At 40.5% G+C, this 18,797-nt stretch overlaps 1 pseudogene across 1 annotated transcript; it reads right to left on the reverse strand.

The window, feature by feature from the left end:
- Positions 1-7,872: 7,872 nt before the first annotated feature.
- On the reverse strand, positions 7,873-9,090 carry LOC104678987 (annotated as a pseudogene). Its single transcript, XR_750259.2, has one exon. The product of XR_750259.2 is annotated as a high mobility group protein B1 pseudogene (transcript).
- Positions 9,091-18,797: the final 9,707 nt, after the last annotated feature.

Raw genomic sequence — 18,797 nt, forward strand, 5'->3', positions numbered from 1 at the left:
GTGCTTACCACCATCCAGAGCTAATGATAATATTTATATGAAGTCATCAAACCAGGTGTAATATTTTAAAATGTAGAGTCTAAAGCACTTACCTTATTTGTACTAAAACAAATTAGCTCTCTTAATAGCAACTAGCAATTTAAATGGATATGTTAAAAGTATTGCTTATATCCTCTTGCGGTCATGAACCAGATTTTATCTCAGTAAGATTTTTGCCATATACTTTATAGAAGATGTGAATGTATTGGGATTCTTTTTCATGCCTTTCCTACTTTAATCTGTGTTTATTTGTAATATTTTATTTATTTATTCATTTATTTATTTATTTATTTATTTATTGAGACAGTCTCTCTCTGTCGCCCAGGCTGGAGTGCAATAGTGTGGTCTCGGCTCACTGCAATCTCCACCTCTCAGGTTCAAGTGATTCAAGTGATTCTTGTGCCTCAGCCTCCCAAATAGCCCGGACTACAGGTGTGCACCCCCACTCCCGATTAACTTTTGTAAGTTTTGAAGAGATGGGGTTTCACCATGTTGGCCAGGCTAGTCTGGAACTCCTGACCTCAAACAATCCGCCCACCTTGGCCCTCCAAAGTGCTGGGATTACAGGCGTAGGCCACCATACCGGATGTATTTGTAAAATTTTAAAACGTCTAATATACACTACTCTGTATAAACTGATGATCATATTTAATTCTGTTTAAACTTCATGTCAAGAAAGACAACATGTGAGATTTCCACGAAAGTTCAATTTTTTTTTTTTTTTTTTTTTTTTTTTTTGAGACGGAGTCTCGCTCTCTGTCACCCAGGCTGGAGTGCGGTGGCACGATCGGCTCACTGCAAGCTCTGCCTCCCAGGTTCCCGCCGTTGTCCTGCCTCAGCTTCCCGAGTAGCTGGAACTACAGGCTCCCACCATCACACCCAGCTAATTTTTTGTATTTTCCGTAGAGACGGGGCAGAATGTATTTTATCACAAACATTGCTGAAATATGAATGAGAATTCCGGGCATACCTTCTCACAGCATTTCAGGTTTTCAAAGGTCCTAAGGGTCTGGAACATCCAGGTATGTGATCATCCTTAATATAGCAGCAGTTCTCAAGTAACTGAGGGTGGTTTTTTATTTGCTATGCCTCACATTATTTCTACAAAACAACAACAAAAACAACAACAAAAATCCTGGAATTACTTTGACTTGTAGGACTAAAAAAAGATTAATCATAAAATCTACTATCACTACAAAGTGCTGATGGAATTCCTGTCACTCTGTTCATACATACCCATAATAAAATTGCCAATGAATATTTTAGGAATTAATCCATGACTTGAGATACATTATATATGTAATCAAATGTATATGTCAACAGTAAAGTTATATGGTTTTTGTTAAATTTACTATTTTAAATGTAAATGCTGCCTCTCACCTAAGTGAAGATACTGATTTACTTGGCAAAAACTTTCTGTTCTTTCAGGCTATAAAAATTATTAGGCAAGTTTACATAAACTTAGCTTAGTCAAGCATAATCATATTAAGAAGGTTAAAGGGATATCACCCAAGAATTAAGATAAATGACATAGTGCCCAGTTTCCTAAATTATAATATGTGCACTTTAATAGTGACAAATTATGATTTAATGATTATGTTCATAAATGGATTATAAGGTCAACATTACCGGCCGAGACCTGCAGTCATCACGAGTACAGAAAACAGTAAGCTGCTTAACAGACTGTTGTCTATAAGGAAAATGTTCCAATAAACTCTGACAAAGCAGGACATGCTAATATTTATCCAGAGGGCAGAAAGTCACATTTGTTGTTGCACAGTGAAAATTCTATTGATTTCTGTTGACTTTCAAAAGTCTAGTGAAAGACAATGTGATTATTGTGCTTCTGAAAAAGATTTCAAAAGTGACTTTAAGAGTTACGTCTATCACACAAGTTAACAGTTTGCTTATCAGGCACATCAACTAAGGCACCTTCCCCCATGCTAAGTTTCTCCTGGATATATGGAAGTTGGTTGTTTCCCAGTTTTAAAACTTAAACTAATATTACCTAAGAAAACCTGAGCCCATATTGTTTTTGTTTTACTTAGCTAGAATCTCATAGCATGGGTCATATCCTTATCCTCACTAAAAATAACTGTGTCTATGTGAGAGGAATATTGTATGTAGGAGCTATATTAAATATTATTATAGGTGTTACAGAATCTTTAAATAAATGGACATGGACCAACCTTCCATCTAGTAGTGTACTATCTATATAGTGCATGTCAGTAGCACAAAATGCAGTCTTAGTTAGCATTAGCCTGTCTAATCTGAATAGTTTACTCAAAAGTACTTCTTTGTGTTAATTATTCAGCCATTGTTTTTAGATCTAGTTAATAGGTTCTATTTAATTTGCTGCAACATTTACTGAATGGTGGAGTGAAAGAACTGACTCGTATTGGGAAATATCTTACCATTTTTTAAAGACAGTGTTACATTCGGAAAAGAACACTTTTAAGGAATTTATAGCAGTGATGAAATGAATTCAGTCTGTATCAGATACACCAAACTGTTGATGGTATTTAAATGTGACTTCAAGTTAGTATTTCTGTATATATTATTGATTACTGGTTTGTTTTTAGATATGTAAGTCTGTTCTAATCTACAGTTCGCATATCAGTTGTTCGCAATCTGCAGTTGCTCTGGTAATAATAGAATGTTTGTGATGATCACTTGGTGGTGGTGCCTGTGTTTTGTTTTGTTTCCTACTCTGGATACCAAATAGGTGTATGCTACTTTTTTGGTGAACTTATTTCTTGGAAGATTTGGCTATGCTATTCAGGGTTTTCATTCTTATGTTTTTCTTCTAAATTTAAGTAGCATCCTGCTGCTACCATATTAAAGCTAAAATTTGACTGTTGTTGGAGAATCAGCCAATTCAGGTAATCCAAATATTTGTGGAAAAACATCTGGATAATTTATTGAACACATTAGTATTGTGTAGACAGCTTTGATCATTCCCATTGCATAGGTTTTTACTGTGGAATAGTCAACTTAATATAGATTCACTTTTAATTTGCATGAATAAAGTATATGCAATAAAAATTTTTTCATTTATTTTTCAAAAAAAGAGTTGTGTCTATCACATAGATAAGTTAACTAAGCCAGATATATTAACACTGAGCATTTACTTTGACCATTTCAGTTGTTTTTCACTTACATACAGTAGGAGTTAGACTGTAAGGAAGGACCAAAATTCAGATCTTGCACTTTCTGAATAATACACAACTTTTAGTCATTTCAGGAAGGCTATGATTTGTCTCTCCGTATATGCTATGGAAAGAGCCAATTACTATAAGCATAATTTAATTATTCTCATGTTTAGAAACATACTAATAAAGATGTGAATGTAAATACTCTAAACTTGGGGGTAGAGTTTTCATGGAATGTAAACTATTCTTCCACCAGTGGTATATTTTTAAGGGTGGAGGGGCATGAAATAGATCCTACTTTCACAAAATTGGCTTTGTTGATAAAGTTTTCCCTGACAACCTCTCTCTTTTTTTGCCCATTTTTTTGCATGTCCTCAAACATTTGACCTTTGTATTACAAACAGTCTAATTACACTATTTTAGTTATTTTAAGTGTACAGTTATTATTGACTATAGTCACCCTGTTGTGTTATCAAATACTAGGTCTTATTCATTCTATTTTTTTGTATCAATTAACCAACCTCACCTCTCCACCACCACCCACTACCCTTCCCAGCCTCTGCTAACCAGTTTTCTACTCTCTATATTCAGGAGTTCAATTGTTTTGATTTTTAGATCCCACAAATAAGTGAGAACATGTGATGTTTGTTTTTTGTTTTTGTTTTTTTTTTTTTTGAGACAGTCTCACACTGTTGCCCTGGCTGGCATGCAATGGCATGATCTCGGCTCACTGCAACCTCTGCCTTCTGGGTTCAAGTGATTCTCCTGCCTCAGTCTCCCGAGTAGCTGAAATTACAGATGCCTGCCACCATGCCCGGCTGATTTTTGTATTTTTAGTAGAGATGGGGTTTCACCATGTTGGTCAGGCTGGTCTCGAAATCCTGACCTCGTGATCCGCCTGCCTCAGCCTCCCAAAGTGCTGGGATTATAGGCGTGAGCCACCACACTGGACCATTATGTTTGTATTTCTGTGCCTGGCTTATTTCACTTAGCATAGTGACTTCCATTTCCAACCATGTTGTTGCAAATGACAGAATCTCATTCTTTATCATGGCTAAATAGTACTCCATTGTGTATAAGTACCACATTTTTTTTATCCATTCATCTGTTGATGGATACTTAGGTTGTTTCCAAATCTTAGCTATTGTAAACAGTGCTACAACAAACTTGGGAGTGTGGCTATCTCTTCGATATACTGATTTCCTTTCTTTTGGGTATACACTCAGCAGTGGGATTGCTGGATCATATAGTAGCTCTATTTTTACTTTTTTGAGGAACCTCCAAATGGTTCTCTATAGTGGCTGTATTAATTTACATTCCCATCAACAGTGTTTGAGGGTTCCCTTTTCTCCACATCCTCACCAGCAATGGTTATTGCCTGTCTTTTGGATATAAGCCATTTTAACTGGGGTGAGATAGTATCTCATTGTAGTTTTGATTTGCACTTCTCTGATGATCAGTGATGTTGAGCACCTTTTCATATGCCTGTTTGCCATTCGTATGTCTTTTTTTGAGAAATGTCTATTCAAATCTTTGGCCCATTTTTAAATCAGATTATTAGATTATTTTCCTACAGAGTTATTTAAGCTTCTTATATATTATGGTTATTAATTCCTTGTCAGATGGATAGTTTGCAAATATTTTCTCCCATTCTGTGGGTTTTCTCTTCACTTTGTTGTTTCCTTTGCTGTGCAGAAGGTTTTTAACTTGATGTGATCCCATTTGTCCATTTTGACTTTGGTTGCCTGTGCTAGTGGGGTATTACTCAAGAAATGTTGGCCAATGTCTTGGAAAGTGTCCCTAATGTTTTCCAGTGGTAGTTCCATATTATGAAGTCTTAGATTTAAGTCTTTAATTCATTTTGATTTGATTTTTGTGTATGGCGAGGGATAGGAGTCTAGTTTCATTCTTCTGCATATGGATATCCAGTTTTCCCAGCACCATTAATTGAAGAGACTGTCTTTTCCCCAGTGTATGTTCTTGGGACCTTTGTCAACAATGAGTTCATTATAGGTGTGTGGATTTGTTTCTGGTTCTCTTTTCTGTTCCATTCATCTATGTGTCAGTTTTTATGCCAGTAACATGGTGTTTTGGTTACTATAGCTCTGTAGCATAATTTGAAGTCAGGTAATGTGATTACTCCAGGTTTTATCTTTTTTGCTTAGGATAGCTTTGGCTATTCTGGGTCTTTGTGGCTCCATATAAATTTTAGGATTGTGTTTATTTCTGTTAAGAATGTCATTGGTATTTTGATAGGGATTGCATTGCATCTGTAGATTGCTTTGGGTAGTATGGACACTTTAACAGTATTAATTATTCCAATCTATGAACCTGGACTATCTTTCCATTTTTTTGTGTCCTCTTCAATTTCTTTCATCAGTGTTTTATGTTTTTCATTGTAGATGTTTCTTACTTCTTTGGTTAAGTTAATTTCTAGGTACTTAATTTTATTCATGGCTATTGTAAATAGGATTCCTTTTTTGTTTTTTTGTTTTGAGACAGAGTCTCACTCTGTCACCCGGGCTGGAGTGCAGTGGTGCAATCTCGGCTCACAGAAACCTCCACCTCCTGGATTCAAGTGATTCTCCTGCCCCAGCCTCCAGAGTAGCTGGGATTACAGGCACCTGCCACCATGCCCAGCTAATTTTTTGTAATTTTAGTAGAGACAGGGTTTCACCATGTTGGCCAGGCTGGTCTCAGACTCCTGACCTCAGGTGATCTGCCCACCTTGGCCTTCCAATGTGCCCAGTGAGCCACTATACCTGGCCTGTAAATAGGGTTACTTTTTTATTTTTCAGATTGTTCACTGTGGTATATAGAAATGCTACTGATTTTTGTATGTTGATCCTGTATTCTGCAACTTTACTGAATTTGTTTTATCAGTTCTAACAATTTTTTGGTAGAGTCTTTAGGTTTTTCTGAATATAAGACTACATTGTCTGCAAATAAGGATAATTTGACTTCTTCCTTTCCAAATTGTATGCCCTTTATTTGTTTCTCTTATCTGATTCCTCTAGCTAGGACTTCCAGTATTATGTTGAATAACAGTGGGGAAAGTGGGTATCCTTGTTGTGTTCCAGAACTTAAAAGAAAAGGCTTTCAGCTTTTCCCCATTCAATATGATACTAGTTGTGAGTCTGTCATATATGGCTTTTATTATGTTGAAGTATATTCCTTATATACTGAGTTTCTTGAGGGTTTTTAACATGAAGGGATGTTGAATTTTATCAAATGCTTTTTCAGGACTGAGATGATCAAATGGTTTTATCCTACATTCTGTTGATATGATGTATCACATTGATTGATTTGCATATGTTGAACCATCCTTGCATTCCAGTAATAAATCCAACTTGGTCATGATGATCTTTTAATGTATTGTTAAATTTCATTTGCTCATATTTTGTTGAGGATTTTTGCATCAATATTCATCAGAGATATTGGCCTGTCATTTACTTTTTATTTATTTTTTTTTTTAATGTGGCTTTGGCTTTTAGTATCAGGGTAATACTAGCCTTGTAGAATGAGTTTGGAAGTATTCCCTCCTCTATTTTTTGGAATACTATGAGTAGGATTAGTAATAGTTCTTCTTTAAATTTTTGGTAGAATTCAGCAGTGAAGCCATTAGGTCTCAGGTTTTTCTTTACTGAGAGACTTTTTATTATGGCTTCGATCTTGTTGCTTGTTATTGATCTGTTTGGGATTTGGATTTCTTCCTAGTTGAATCTTGGTTGGTTGTATGTGTCTAGACATTTGTCCATCTCTTCCAGAGGTCCAATTTATTGGCATATAGTTGCTCATAACAGCCACTAATCCTTTGCATTTCTGTGGTATCAGTTACAATATCTTCTTTTTCATCTCTGATTTTATTTATTTGAGTCTTCTCTTTTTTTTTTTTTTTTTTTCTTCACTAGTCTGGTTAATTTGTAAATTTTGTTTAACAAAAAAAATTTTGTTTTATTGATCTTTTGTATTGTTTTCTTCATTTCAATTTCATTTATTTCTGCTCTAACCTTTGTTATTTCTTTTCTTCTATTAATGAGTTTGGTTTGCTCTTGTTCTTCTAGGTCTTTAAGATGCATCATTAGCTTGTTTATTTGAAATTTTTCTTCTTTTTTCTTCTTTTTTAGCTATAATCTTTCCTGATAGTACTGCTTTTTCTGTATCCCATGTATTTTGGTATGTTGTGTTTCCATTATCATTTGTTCCAAGAATTTTTTTCAGTTTTCTTTTTAATTTCTTCATTTACCCATTCAGGAACATACTGTTTAATTTCCATGTATTTGTATAGTTTCCAAAATTCCTCTTGTTATTGTTTTCTATTTTTATTTCATTGGGATCAGAGAAGATGCTTGGTATTATTTCCATTTTCGAATGTTTAAGACTTGTTTTGTGACCTAATATATGGTCTGTCCTTGAGAATGATCCATGTGCTGAGGAAAAGAATGTATATTCTATAACCATTAGATGAAATGTTCTGTAAATATCTATTAGGTCCATTTGGTCTGTAGTGCAGATAAGTGTGTTTTTTTGTTGTTGATTTTCTGTCTGGAAGATCTATCCATTGCTACAAGTGGGGTGTTGAAGTCTCCAGCTGTTATTGAATTGGGGCCTTTCTCTTTAGCTCTCATAATATTTGTTTTATATATCTGGGTGCTCCAGTAGTGGGTGCATATATATTTTATTTTTTTTAATAAAAAAAATTGTATTTACTGAGAAGCATTCAGAATGTCAACAAAACAGCTGCAACTTTTTTTTTCTTTTTTTGCAATTACAGAATGGTATTCAGTTAACAGAACAACAATTATTTCGTATAAGCTGCATCAGAGACAACTGAAGATGAAAAAACTACCATCCCCATATATAACTAATTTGTGCTGTGCACCAACAAGAACCTGCTTTAAATTTCCATGCCAATTTACAACCCCCATACTGTACCAGGCAAGGTTAGTGGCTATTGAAAATACCACCAGGACAGGGCTATCTAAAGACACACTCGGTAGTGTGTTAACTATATAAAAAAAGACACAGTACAGTTTAAAAACAAATCTTACACAGCCTTACATTTCAATTTTTTTCTTTAAAAGGAGTGAGTTGTGTACAGGGGGGTTACATGCTTTATAGACAAGAAAAAAAAACTGCGCTAGAACCAACTTATTCATCATCATCTTCTTCTTCATCTTCATCTTCTTCATCTTCCTCCTCCTCCTCATCCTCTTCATCTTCCTCATCTTCCTCCTCTTCCTTCTTTTTCTTGCTTTTTTCAGCCTTGACAACTCCCTTTTTTGCTGCATCAGGCTTTGCTTTAGCTCGATATGCAGCAATATCCTTTTCGTATTTTTCCTTCAGCTTCGCAGCCTTCTTTTCATAAGGCTGCTTGTCATCTGCAGCAGTGTTATTCCACATCTCTCCCAGTTTCTTTGCAACATCACCAATGGACAGGCCAGGATGTTCTCCTTTGATTTTTGGGCGATACTCAGAGCAGAACAGGAAGAAGGCCAAAGGAGGCCTCTTGGGTGCATTGGGATCCTTGAACTTCTTTTTTGTCTCCCCTTTGGGAGGGATATAGGTTTTCATTTCTCTTTCATAACGGGCCTTGTCCGCCTTTGCCATATCTTCAAATTTTCCTTTCTCTTTAGCAGACATGGTCTTCCACCTCTCTGAGCACTTCTTAGAAACTCTGAGAAGTTGACTGAAGCATCTGGGTGCTTCTTCTTATGCTCCTCCCGACAAGTTTGCACAAAAAATGCATATGATGACATTTTGCCTCTCAGCTTCTTAGGATCTCCTTTGCCCATGTTTAGTTATTTTTCCTCAGCGAGGCACAGAGTCGCCCAGTGCCCGTCCGGCTCTCACTTGCCCCAGCGCTGTCTCTATGGAGCTCAATGTACTGCAATGGCTGTGAGAGAGCGTATATATTTTAAATTGTTATATCCTTTTGCTGAATTGACCCTTTATCGTTATATGATGACCTTCTCTGTCTCTTCTTATAGTTTTTGTCTTGAAATCTATTTTATCTGATATAAGTATAGCTACTCCTGCTATATTCCTGTCATCTAGGTTTTAAGCCCTGCATGCATTAGGTATTTGTCCTAATGCTGTCCCTCCTCTTACCCCCCAACCCCCAACAAGCCCCAGTGTGTGATGTTCCCCTCCCTGTGTCCATGTGTTCTCATTGTTCAACTTCCACTTATGTGTTTCTCTTTAATCTTACGTATTGTCTATGTCTTGAAAAGCTGTTGTAGTTATTTTTGATTGGTTCATAATTAAGTCTTTCTACTTAAGATAAAAGTTTATACACCACAGTTACAGTGTTATAGTATTTTGTTTTTCTGCATACTTACTCGTGAGTTTTGAACCTTTAGATGATTTTTTATTGCTCATTAACATCCTTGTCTTTCTAAATGAAGTATTCCCAGTATTCCCTTTAGCACTTTTTTTTTTTTTTTTTTTTTTGAGATGGTGTCTCACTCTGTCACCTAGGCTGGAGTGCAATGGCATGATCTCAGCTTACTGCAACTTCCGGCTCCTGGGTTCAAGTGATTCTCCTGACTTAGGCTCCTAAGTTTCTGGGATAACAGGCATTCACCACCGTGCCAGCTAATTTTTTATATTTTTAGTAGAGACAGGGTTTCACCACGTTTGGCCAGGCTGGTCTCAAACTCCTCACCTCAAGAGATCCACCTGCCTCAGCCTCCCAAAGTGCTGGGATCACAGGCATGAGCCACCACCCCTAGCCTCCCTTTAGCATTTCTAGAACAGGTCTGATGAAAGCTGAGGGTGAAATCCTTCAGTTTTTGTTGTCTGGGGAAAACCTTTATTTCTCCTTCATGTTTGAAGAATATTTTCTTTCTACATACTATTTTAGGGTAAAAGTTTTTTCCTTTAGCACTTAAAATATGTCATGAAACTCTCTCCTAGCCTGTAAGGTTCCCACTGCAAAGTCTGCTGCCAGACATACTGGAGCTCCATTTTATGTTATTTGTTTCTTTTCCCTTGCTGCTTTTAGGATCCCTTCTTTATCCTTGACCTTTGGGAGTTTGAGTATTAATTGCCTTGAGGTAGTCTTCTTTGAATTAAATCTGCTTGGTGTTCTAGAACCTTCTTGTACTTAGATATTGATATCTTTCTCTAGGTTTGGGAAGTTCTCTGTTATTGTCCCTTTGAATAAACTTTCTACCCCTATCTCTTTCTCTACCTCCTCTTTAAGGCCAGTAACTCTTAGATTTGCCATTTGGAGGCTATTTTCTAGATTCCGTAAGCATGCTTCATTGTTTTATGTTCTTTTTTTCTTTTGTCTTCTATAATTGTGTATTTTCAAATAGCCTGTCTTCAAGCTCATTAATTCCCTCTTCTGCTTGATCAATTCTGCTATTAAAAGACTGATGCAGCCAGACATAGTGGCTCACCCGTGTAATCCCAGCACTTTGGGAGGCCGAGGCAGGCGGATCACCTGAGGTCAGGAATAGGAGACCAGCCTGACCAACATGGTGAAACCCCGTCTCTACTAAAAAAATACAAAATTAGCCAGTGTGGTGGCACATGCCTGTAATCCCAGCTACTTGGAAGGCTGAGGCAGGAGAATTGCTTGAACCCGGGCGGCGAGGGTGCAGTGAGCCAAGATCATGCCGTTGCACTCCAGCCTGGGCAACAAGAGTGAAACTCCATCTCAAAAAAAAAAAAAAGAAAAGAAAAAGACTGATCCATTCTTCAGCATACCAATTGCATTTTTCAACTCCAGAATTTCTGCTTGGCAATCTCAGCCTCCTGGGTTCAAGCAATTCTCCTGCCTCAGCCTTCCTGAGTAGCTGGGATTACAGGCATGTGCCACCGCGCCCAGCTGATTTTGTATTTTTAGTAGAGACAGGGTTTCTCCTTGTTGGTCAGGCTGGTCTTGAACTCCCGACCTCAGATGATCCACCCGCCTCAGCCTCCCAAAGTGCCAGGAGTACTGTGTGAGCCATCACGCCCAGCCCCTATTCTTTTTAATTATTTCAATCTTTTTGTTAAATTTATCCAATAGAATTCTGAATTCTTTCTGTGTTCTACTGAATTTTGTTGCGTTTCCTCAAAACAGCTATTTTGGATTCTCTGTCTGAAAAGTCACATCTCTCTATTTCTCCAGGATTGGTCCTTGTGTCTTATTTAGTTCATTTTTTTTTTTTTTTTTTTTGGAGACGGAGTCTCGCTCTGTCACCCAGGCTGGAGTGCAGTGGCCGGATCTCAGCTCATCGCAAGCTCCACCTCCCGGGTTTATGCCATTCTCCTGCCTCAGCCTCCCAAGTAGCTGGGACTACAGGCGCCCACCTCGCCCGGCTAGTTTTTTTGTATTTTTAGTAGAGACGGGGTTTCACCATATTAGCCAGGATGGTCTCGATCTCCTGACCTCGTGATCCGCCCGTCTCAGCCTCCCAAAGTGCTGGGATTACAGGCTTGAGCCACCGCGCCCGGCCTATTTAGTTCATTTGGTGAGGTCATGTTTTCCTGGATAGTCTTGATGCTTGCAGATATTCATCTGTGTTTGGGCATTGAAAAGTTAGGTATTTACTTGTAGTGTTCTCAGTCTGGGCTTGTTTGTACCCATCTTCTTGGGAAGGCTTCCCAGACATTCAAAAAGACTTCAGTGTTGTGATCTAAACTGTATCTGCTTTAGGGGGCACCTCAAGCTCAGTAATGCTGTTGTTCTTGTAGACCCACACAGGTACTGCCTTAGATGGTCTTGGACAAGATCCAGAAGAATTCTCTGAATCACCACACAGAAACTGTTGTTCTCTTCCCTTACTTTATTCCAAACAAATGGAGTCTCTCTCTCTCTCTCTCTCTCTCTCTCTCTCTCTCCCTCTCTCTCCCTCTCTCTCTCTGTTCTGAGACACCTGGAGCTGGGGGTGGAGTGACAAGCATCCCTGTGGCCACCATCACTAAGACTGTGCTGGGTCAGATCTGAAGCCAGCACAGCACTGGGTCTCACTCAAGGCTCCCTGTAGTCACCCCTTGGTTACAGCCTATGTTCACCCGAGGCCCTGTGGCTCTACAATCAGCAGGTTGCAAAGCCAGTTGGGCCTGTGTCTTTCCTTTCAGGGTGGTGAGTTCCCCCAGGCAGGTCCAGAAGTGCCATCTAGGAGCCAGGGACTAGACCTAAAACCCTTAGAAGTCTACCTGGTGTTCTATTATACTGTGGCTGAACTGACACTCAAGCCACAGGACACAGTCCTTCCCACTCTTCTCTCCCTTCTTCAAAGGTAGAGGAGCCTCATCCCATGGCCACCACCACCACAGGCCCACAGGGAGTACTGCCAGACTACCACCCTTAAGGCTCAAGCGTTCTTTAGTCAGCTCGTGGTGAGTGTTGCCTGGCCTAGGACTCACCCTTCAGGATAGTGAACTCCCCCTCTTGCCCAGAGCAGGTCCAGAAATGCTATCCAAGAGCTAAGTCCTAGAATCAGGGACCCCGAGAGTCTGGTTGGTGTTCTTCCCCACTGTGGCTGAGCTGGTACCTAAGGTACAAGATAAAGTCCCCTTGACTTTTACCTCTGCTTTTCCCAAGTGGAAGAAGTCTCACCCAGTAGCCACCACAGCTTGGAATGTGCTGGGTCTCACCTAAAGCCAGCATGTCTCAGAGTCTCACCAGTGGCCCTTGACCTAGTACCTGGGTATCACTGCTGGTTTTTGAGGGCCCAAGGGCTCTTCAGTTAGCAGGTAATGAATACTGCCAGAACTGGGTCCTTCCCCTCAAGGCAGTGGGTTCTCTTCTGGCACAGAGTATGTCAAGAAATGTCCAGAAACTAGGGCCTGGAAAGGAGATCCCATGACTCTGACCAGTGCCCTATGCTGCTGTGGCTGAGCTAGTATCTAAGACGCAAGATAAAGTCCTCCCGACTCTTCCCTCTCCTCTCCTCAAGTAGAGAGAGGGGGTCTCTTTCCGGGCCACGAGCTGTGCAGCCCGGGGCTAGAGGAGGGGCAATGTCAACACTTTCTTAGCCGGGTACCCTGCCTGGTATCTCAGTAGGTTGCATGCCCCCCAGTCCACTGCCTCTGGGCCCAGTTCAGCACTAGGACTCACCCAGCAGCTGTAGTCCTTGTGGCCTAGCCGATCTTTCAAGTTTATTCAAGGCTGCAGAGTACTTCAGCTCGAGATGGCGGGGCTTGCGGGAACTCACATTTAGACTGTTGAGATTGGCGATTCCCCTCTGGCTAGGGCTGGTTTAAATGCTCCCTCAGTGGTCAGGCATCGGCTGAGTTTGGTCTGGTTTTGTCTCTGTTATAATAGGGCAGTACTGAGTTCAATGCCTCACAATTGCTGAACTCTCACTCTCCTCCACACACAGAAATGCTCTCTGCACCACATTACCGGTGCTGGGGGGTGGGGGAGGGGTGATGTTGGTAATTCAAGACTGTTTTTCTTAGCTTCGACCTGTTTGGTGCCTCTTTCAGGGATATGAAGTTAAAAGCTGGTAGTGTGAATGCTCACCTGAGTTTTCATTCTTTAAAAGGTGCTTTTTGATGTGTGGATAGTTGTTAAACTGGTGTCCCTGCTGGGAAAATGATTGGTAGGGCATTCTATTCTGCCATCTTGCTTTGTCCCCTCTTCCCCGCCCCACCGTAAGAGATAGGGATTTTGCTCAGCTCTGTCACCCAGGCTGAAGTGCAGTGGCATGATTATAGCTCAATGTGACCTCAAGCACCTAGGCTCAAGTGATCCTCCCATCTCAGCCCAAGTAGCTGGGACTGCAGGCGTGTGCCACGATGCCAGCCAATTTTTTTTTTTTTTGAAACAGAATCTTACTCTATTGCCCAGGCTGGAGTGCAGTGGCATGATCTTGGCCCACTGCAACCTCCACCTCCTGGGTTCAAGCGATTCTTGTGCCTCAGCCTCCCGAGTAACTGGGATTACAGATGCATGCCACGACACCCAGCTAATTTTTTGTATTTTTAGTAAAGACAGGGTTTCGATCTCCTGACCTCGTAATCTGCCCATCCCAGCTTCCCAAAGTGCTGGGATTACAGGCGTGAGCCACTCTGCCAGCCCAGCCAAATTTTTAATTGCATTTTTGTAGAGATCAGGTCTCGTTGTGTTACCCAGGCTGGTCTTCAACTCCTGGGCTCAAGCAGTTCTCCTTCCTGGGCTTCCCAAAGTGCAGCATTACAGGTGTGAGCCACCGTGCCCAGCCCTGTTTTTTAACTTTTTGTTTGATTGTTTGTTTGTTTGCTTTTAGAGACAGGACCTCACTCCATCACCCAGGCTGGAGAGCAGTGGCACTAGCATAGTCACTGTAGCCTCACACTTTTGGGCTCAAGCGATCCTCCTGCCTCAGCCTCTCTGGTAGCTGGGAATACTGCACATGCCACCATGCCAGACTTGCTTATTTGTTTATTTATTTTTGTACAGGCAGGGTCTTGCCCAGGTTGGTTTTAAAACTCCTGGCTTCAACGGATCCTCCTGCCTCAGCCTTCCAAAGTACTGGGGTTACAGACATGAGCCATCATGTAGGGCCTGTTGTGTTTTGTTTTAACTTTTATTAAAGTGTAATACATATGCAGAATAATAGTTAAGTCTTTTTTTTTTTTTTTTTTTTTTTTTTTTGAGGCAGAGTCTCACTCTGTCGCCGGGGCTGGAGTGCAGTGGCCAGATCTCAGCTCACTGCAAGCTCCGCCTCCCGAGTTTACGCCATTCTCCTGCCTCAGCCTCCCGAGTAGCTGGGACTACAGGCGCCCGCCACTTCGCCCGGCTAGTTTTTTTTGTATTTTTAGTAGAGACGGGGTTTCACCGTGTTAGCCAGGATGGTCTCGATCTCCTGACCTCGTGATCCGCCCGTCTCGGCCTCCCAAAGTGCTGGGATTACAGGCTTGAGCCACCGCGCCCGGCCTGTTAAGTCTTAAGTGATTTCCATTCTTATTTACCTCTGTGGGTTTTCATATTCACTTAAGTTTTGGACTTATAATTCCCTTCTGTGTCATATTTTTATTACTTTCAATAAAATTTTAAATAGTTTATGAAAGATTAACTCCAATGTTGAATTGAAATTGGGGGATATGAATTTTTTTTTTTTTTTTTTTTTTTTTTTTCTTGAGATGGAGTCTCGCTCCGTCTCCCAGGCTGGAGTGCAGTGGCGCCATCTCAGCTCACTGCAAGCCCCGCCTCTGGGGTTCACGCCATTCTCTTGCCTCAGCCTCCTGAGTAACTGGGATTACAGGCATGCACCACCACACCTAGCTAATTTTTGTATTTTTAGTAGAAACAGTGCTTCACCATGTTGCTCAGGCTGGTCTCTAACTCCTGACCTCAGGTGTTCCATCCACCTCAGCCTCCCAAAGTGCTGGGATCACAGATGTGAGCCACCGCGCCCAGCCGAGGATATGATTTTTAATAGATATACAGATCAATTGATTGATAGACATAGAAATAAATATGAATGTGTGTGTATGTGTGGGTTAATATACATACTTATATTCCTTAGCTCTTAGCTCTGTCCACTACAAGGTCCTAGGAGCAATGACATCCCAGTAGCAGCAATGAGCATATCTAAAACCCAGATTTTTTTTCTAAGTACTATTCTCCAATAAAAGGAACTTGGAGAAGCAGTTGATTTCATAACTGGGAAAGAAAAAATACAGAAGAGGCTGAAACACCTTATGGTGCCAAAAAACGAGAAAGTGATCAAGGATGGGAGTATGTGAAAAAGACATAGTATCCAAACTAAAGGAGCTCCTGATGACCAAAATTAGAACAATTTGAACAACAAAATAGCTAATAATACTTATTATATGAAAATGTGTGTATATATATAAAGATAATACACATATTTGTGCTAAACCCATATAATAAAATATCTATAAATTCATAGTGAAATAAGTAATTGAATAAATAAACAAAGGACAGCTCTTTCTTACAGAAAAATTTTAACTAATATATATAGAAAGAATGAGGGAAATACAAAATCACCACTAGGAAAACACCGCAATAATAATTATTGCAGGCAAGAGCTACCAATTGACGTTAAAATCAATGGATGAAAGTTTGAGGAGAGGCCGGGCACGGTGGCTCATACCTGTAATCCCAGCAATTTGAGAGGCCGAGGTGGGTGGATCACGAGGTCAAGAGATTGAGACTATCCTGGCCAACATGGTGAAATCCCACCTCTACTAAAAATACAAAAATTAGCTGGGCATGGTGGTGTGCGCCTGTAGTCCCAGGTACTCCGGAGGCTGAGGCAGGAGAATCACTTTGACCCCAGGAGGCGGAGGTTGCAGTGAGCTGAGATCGCACCACCACAATACAGCAGCCTGGGGAGAGAGTGAGACTCCATCTCAAAAAAAAAAAAAAAGAAGAAAGTTTGAGGAGAAAGAGGATTATTAGCATGGTCTAAAAGTATTGCCTCCAAGGGCCGGGCGAGGTGGCTAACGCCTGAAATCCCAGCACTTTGGGAAGGTGAGGGGCCAGATCACGAGGTCAGGAGTTTGAGACCAGCCTGGCCAACATAGTGAAATCCCGTCTCTACTAAAAACACAAAATATTTGCTGGGCATGGTGGTGAGTACCTATAATCCCAGCTACTTGGGAGGCTGAGGCAGGAGAATCTGTTGAACCTAGGAGGTGGAGGTTGCAGTGAGTGGAGATAGCGCCGCTGCACTCCAGCCCGGGCGACAGTGCAAGACTTTGTCTCAAAAGACAAAAAAAAAGTATTGCCTACAAGATATTTATCTATTACAAAGGGGAAAACAGTCACAAGATATTTATCTATTACAAAGGGGAAAACAGTCATTTTCTGTCACTTTAACAGTGACTATTATGAAGAAAGCAGGCAGATATCATCAAGGTTGACGTCACCAGTAATTACACATGTTAACATCATGTATCCCCTGGTATAATGTATAAAGAGGTACACAACATCACTTCTATGGTATTCTTGCAAAAAAAAAATGCATAATCTAAATCTAATAATGAGAAAACAACAGATAAACCAAAACTGAAAGGCATGCTACTAAATAACTGACCAGGATTCATCAATGTCAAGATTATGAAAGACAAAGAAAGATTGTCTTTCCCTGACTTTCATTGTCTTTGCTTGTCCAATCTGTCACAGATTCAAAGCATGACAATTAAATGCAATGTGTGATCCCGGAACAGAAAAAAGACACAGGTGGGAAGACGGTAAAATTTGAATAAGGCCCATACTCTAGTAAATAGTATCATATTGATGTTTATTTTCTGTCTTTCATAATTGTATATGATTATGGAAATTGTTAACATGAAGCAAAACTATGTAAAAGATATAATATTAACTCTCTGCACTGTTTTTGCAACTTTTCTATGACTTTTTAAAAATACAAACAATAGGTAATCCAAAGATGGATGATGTACTTTTGACCAAATAGGATTAGGATTGGAGGTAAGAGATAAGAGTTTGTGTTTTGGAGCCAGATGTGGTGGCTCAGCCTGTGATCCCAGAACTTTGGGAGGCCACAGCGGGAGGATCACTTGAGGCTAGGAGTTTGAGACCAACCTGGGCAACATAACGAGACTCCATCTCTACTTACACATATACAAAGGAAAAAGAGGCCAGGTGTGGGGGCTTAAGCCTGTAATCCCAGCACTTTGGGAGGCCAAGGCAGGCGGGTCATGAGGTCAGGAGTTCAAGACCAGCCTGGCCAATATGGTGAAACCCCATCTCTACTAAAAATACAAAAATTAGCTGGGTGTGGTGGCGTGTGCCTGCAGTCCCAGCTACTTGGGAGGCTGAAGAATCGCTTGAACCCGGGAGGCGGAGCTTACAGTGAGCTGAGATCGCGCCACTGTGCTCCACCCTGAGCAACAGAGTGAGACTGCGTCTCAAAAAAAAAACAAAGAAAAGAAAAAATCGTCATGAGAAGAAGATCAGAAAATTTGTATTATTTTCTGTCTAATGTATAGTATGCTTGTGAAGTTTCACTAAATATTTAAGAAAGATCCTTTGCAAAACAAAAAGTATAACTACCAAATTGTTAGGCCAGGTGCCATGGCTCACGCCCATAATCCCAGCACTTTGGGAGGCCAAGGTGAGAGGATCGCTTAAGTCCAAGAGTTTGAGACCAGTCTGACCAACATGGTGAAACCCCATCTCTACCAAAAATACAAAAAAATTAGCCGGGCGTGGTAGTGCATGCCTGTAGTCCCAGCTACTAGGGAGGCTGAGGCAGGAGGATCACTTGAGCCTGAGAGGTCGAGGCTGCAGTGAGCCATGATCATCTTGACACTGCATTCCAGCCTGGGCAAGAGAGTGAGACCCTCTCTCAAAAAAAGAGAAAGTTGCTAATAATCTGGAATTTAAGTCTCTATGATTTCAACAAAACACTTCTCCATGTGAACTGAAGATTTTCTTTTCTTTTTTCAGAGACAGGGTCTCGCTCTGCCACCCAGGCTGGAGTGGTGCAGTGGCATGATCCTAGCTCACTGCAGCCTCTAACTCCTGGCCTCAAGCGATCCTTCCATCTCAGCCTCCCAAAGTGCTAGTATTATAAGCATGGGCCACCACACCCGGCCTGAGAAATATCTCTTGATGAAATACTTTTTCACTAAGTTTCGAGGACGTCAATGGGTTGGTTTTCTTCTTTGATAACCACTCCTTCTCAGATG

The sequence above is a fragment of the Rhinopithecus roxellana genome, chromosome 2 (genome assembly GCF_007565055.1).
Source record: "Rhinopithecus roxellana isolate Shanxi Qingling chromosome 2, ASM756505v1, whole genome shotgun sequence".
In the NCBI taxonomy this organism is placed as follows: Eukaryota; Metazoa; Chordata; class Mammalia; order Primates; family Cercopithecidae; genus Rhinopithecus; species Rhinopithecus roxellana.